This window comes from Amblyomma americanum, chromosome 8 (genome assembly GCF_052857255.1).
Source record: "Amblyomma americanum isolate KBUSLIRL-KWMA chromosome 8, ASM5285725v1, whole genome shotgun sequence".
In the NCBI taxonomy this organism is placed as follows: domain Eukaryota; kingdom Metazoa; phylum Arthropoda; class Arachnida; order Ixodida; family Ixodidae; genus Amblyomma; species Amblyomma americanum.
In genome coordinates, this window is record NC_135504.1 from 135,847,581 (window position 1) to 135,851,997 (window position 4,417).

At 46.9% G+C, this 4,417-nt stretch overlaps 1 long non-coding RNA gene across 1 annotated transcript; it reads right to left on the reverse strand.

Moving 5' to 3' along the window:
• Window positions 1-221: 221 nt before the first annotated feature.
• Window positions 222-1,932, reverse strand: LOC144101163 (uncharacterized). Its single transcript, XR_013307946.1, has 2 exons — window positions 1,856-1,932; window positions 222-406 (listed from the first exon to the last, which is right to left on the reverse strand). It is a non-coding gene; the product is annotated as an uncharacterized LOC144101163 (long non-coding RNA).
• Between the last annotated feature and the right edge of the window lie 2,485 nt (window positions 1,933-4,417).

Genomic DNA, 4,417 nt, shown 5'->3' on the forward strand with positions numbered 1-4,417 from the left:
CAAAGCGACTCAGGCAATGAGGGACGCCGTCGAGGAGGGTTCCGGAAAATTTTCACCATCACGGGTTCGAACTTTAACGTGCACATTACGCGTCATTCGGTTCAGTAGCCGAACACCATAGCCTCTAAGGCTTACTAATAAAGAATAATGAGTGAAAACAAATGAGATATTTAATCGTGTGTGTGTCTGTACGAATCCCGTTATTCATTAACATGGATGGCCAAATCCTGGCGGCATGACAGGCAAGCAGCGCTTGTAGCAATGGCGCCTAGAAGGAAAATGCAGCCGTGTAATTCTGGTTCTCAGAGAACATCCAGTCTGGCAGCCGGTGGAGGTCGCTGTTAAGGTTGACCGTCAGCAGGATTATGATCAGTGCTGTGATCTTCACTGCAAAGCCATTGAGTAGCTGCAAGGAGGAGACGGGCAAAGAAAAGGAAATGACCATCTGTAAACCAGGCTTTCTTAAGGCCGAAACTAAGCATTACACTATTGTGTACCTCGCATAATTGATTACCCTCTAGTCGCGCACGGTTTATATAGCAAGAAAAAATTTCCAGGCTATTTTTTGCTGCACCTGGATTACCACTATTGCATCAAATGCAGATGGTTATTCCTTTATTGAGCGCCTAGCTGGCACCTTTACGTTGCACTTCTCTAAAAGGAGGTGTCATACAGGCACACGTATTCTCGTAGGCTATCACCTGAGCTTTTCGATAGAAGGCTGCTCTTTTGCTATGCGGAGGAGCTTAGAGCCGTTTTGATGAGCTCGACTCCCACTGAAGCACGTATCTTAGGCTACTAGCTATGTAAGGGACATTGGCGGTTTCAAGTTTAAAGCGTAAGCAGAATGGCAGAGTAGGGACAATATTTTCTAGCAATTTCATTTAAAGTGGCTAAATATCAGTGTCATTAAGTAAACAGCAGGTGGCGAGGCAAACGGTCATTTGCAGGCACAGCCGCCTTGTGCGCGGTGCCGCCGCCAGCCACATTTATAGGGCGGCCGGCCGATCTTATGTCTACCAAGACCATCAGGCATATTAAACGCGTGACCGTTCCCCGTTATTCGTCATTGTCGGCCCGCTAGTGCGAAATGGGCGAAGAACCCGTTTAAACAAGCAAATAGCGAAATTAACAGTTCTGTCACGGAAAGCGTGATGTCGTCTCCCGTAGCCTGCGTCACTGGGAAGAGCAAAAAGTGAACGAGGACCAAACGAACGCAGAATGAAAAAGATCGTTAGAAATTGCGGTTCCAGTGGTATATGGACGTCTGTACTGGTCAACTTGTTCCTCTGGCCAGTTAGGGAGAGGGAGAATGGCCGGATAAGAGAGGTCGGAGGATGAGGATTGCATAAACAGTAGTCATGATTGAACCCGGTATAATGAATTGCGTACATTATTACACTTCACGAGAAGGAGCCAGACTTTCAAGCCGCATCGTACTTATTACGCCAGCTTCTCTGCTTAAGATTTACGGATATGAAGTTGTCACTTTTTCTTGGAAAATCAGGGCAGCACTAGCAATGACGCATGCATTTGAGATTACGGTGAAGGCATTCATACCGCACTAGTAATGCCCTGAATTGGCAGTTTCTTTATAAAAAGCGGATGCCGTGATAAAACATTTTCGCGATGTTTTTTTGTTTTAAAGATCAGCGCCGAAAATTCCTTGCGCAAGGGTACCAAGTCCATAACCTACCGTCTATGCTATTGAACTGATACACAGGATTTCGCACAAACCTTCTTTTTCACAGAGAACAGTCTTACTCTATGTCATGCCTCCTTTGTATATGTGATGGAGAGGAAGGTAAGATGCACAGGTGTAGAACCGTTAAAAAAGTTCGGCGGAGCGCCTCACCAGCTGCACGGGTCCGACGTCGATCATGTTGCAGAGCACGGCGATGCCGACTCCCGATGTTGGCAGCACGAGCGATGTGGATGCAGTCACCGCCACAGGGATAGCGAAGTAGAGGGGGTTGCAGGGCGTCGTCACCGCCTGTGCATTTCAACACGGTTAATGGATCACTCAGACACAGAAGGCATTGGCAGTTTGCAGGCACAGAAATGCATCACGATTGAGTTTCAAAGTTGGGCTGGTATGAATAGATGAGCAAAAAGGGTTCAGCTTAAATTATGGAAAACGCAGTGAGCCATGTCAAGGAAAATGATAGGTGTAGCGTTAAGAGACCGGAAGAGGGCAGAGTGGGTCACAGAACTAACCGGGTTAATGACATTTTAGTCGAAATCAAGAAGAAGAAATGGGGTTGAGTAGGACATGTAAAGAAAATGCAAGGTGGCCGTTCTTCATTAGGGACAGTGCATTTGATTCCAAGAAAATACAAGCATAACAGGGCACGGCAGGTGAAGTGGGCGGATGAAGTAAAGAAGTTTACGGGGTAGGGTGGCCGCAGCCGGTGCAGGATATCGTTAATTGGACAGATAACGGAGAGGATGATGTCCTACAGTGGGCGTAGCCAGGCTGGATGATAATGAATTGTGCAACGCGGGAAAAGATTAGGCTGTAACCAAGCGAAAGTGTTTCAACGCCTAATGACAAATCTAGCACAGGTGCGCCCAAAATTGGAAGGATCACAAGAGCGCCGAAGAACTTGAACTTCGAAGATCGGTAAATTCACATGAATACAGATATGGCGCTCGTGCCACATACTTTACACTAGTTGTACGAGCTTGAAGTTCGTTTATTCAGATGCGTGAGCGAAATAACCCGAGGTTTACCTAGACGCATGACCGATTGCAGTGTTGGGGTATTTGTTCAGCCCCCTACAAATGAACACATACCAAGGGATCCGGTAGCAAAGGTAACAACCTAAATATTATCACAGTAATATAAATCCGTTATATGTAATGTTTACGTCGGCAACTTCTCTGATATGTTCGGCATATATTACTTAGGTGTGAAGAGAGTGTCTTCAGTGCTTCAATTTGTACCTGTAATAATTTCTTGCTGGCCATCGTTTTTGTAAGTCTCTTGAAATCGCCGGAACTTGTATGCTGCTTACAAAATGCTTCCATAGAAATTCTATGATGATGATAAGTCCGGCAACTGTTTTACATCTTTATTATGATTTTCCAGTGTCAAGCTTTCTTTCTCTCACTTAGTAAACATTCCTGCAATATCACGCGATCAGCTTCGACATGGACGTGTCTACCCATGGGCTAATAATAATAATAATTGGTTTTTGGGGAAAGGAAATGGCGCAGTATCTGTCTCATATATCGTTGGACACCTGAACCGCGCCGTAAGGGAAGGGACAAGGGAGGGAGTGAAAGAAGAAAGGAAGAAGAGGGTGCCGTAGTGGAGGGCTCCGGAATAATTTCGACCACCTGGGGCTGCAGATTTGTCCTTTTTCCGAAGCATAATAACTGTCGCTAGTCGCATGATGCATCCCGTGGCGGGAGTGGACCAATCACAGATGCTCTAAAGAATTAAATTAGAAGCGCAAGACTATATTCTTTGGAGTATAGTGTGTGCCAAATACAACGTCGACGGCGACTGGCAGCAGCAAGGAGAGGGCTGAGGAGCTGCTGACCAACTCGGTGACTATCGAGGCGGACACGGCCAGGATGGACTGCTTGACCAGCAGTCCCGCCGTGCTGCGTTTCAACTGCGCCGTCAGCCAAAGTCCGAAGCCGGTCTCCTGCGAGGGGAGACGAAACCCGTCAGCACCTGATGGATAGTGGGTTGGAGGCCGCTGGAAGAGGGTGTTCGCATGAATCTAATTGTTTGAAACTTGTGTACGTGCTAGATACCGCAATGAAGACTTTCAAATGGAACGACAACAGCAAAGATAATTTGGAAAGAGTGAACAAGCGGTGATTCAATGGCGATTCAAGAAAGATGTGCAGCAAGGTAAACCCTACCTCATTGCACCGGGACTGAGCTGAGTGGTGCACGCGTACAGAGTAAACATGAATCTAAAGAAATTGTGCTTTGAGACTGAAACACAGGGTCAATGGGGCAATGTTAGTCATGTCCCGTCTAGCGTCTATGGCGTCATATAGAGTAATTAGTTTTGTTAAACGGCTAGTAGATGCCGCTAAGCGTCACCTTAATGCGTGTTGAAAAAACAGCAGGAACTCTCGAGATGCGAACTTCCGTAAAACATTCTGATTGACTTTTGTACAGTGGCTGTTCCGCCAAAAAGGAACGAAATTCTTTGGAGCCGTGCAGAAACGTGGCTGTGAATTACTGCGACAATGTACGAATTTGTTTTCTTAATTAACCCTTTGTGAACGCAGTCGCCGCGCACTGCGGCGTGCTGTAACCCGACGCCACGACACTAGCAATTCTACCTCTGCATGGCTGTACGTAGACGCCGCCGCGACGCCGCCGCATCCCTTCTGATCTGCGTGTTAAATTCGTGAAGGCAGTCGCCGCCGAAGAATGGTCCACGCTCCG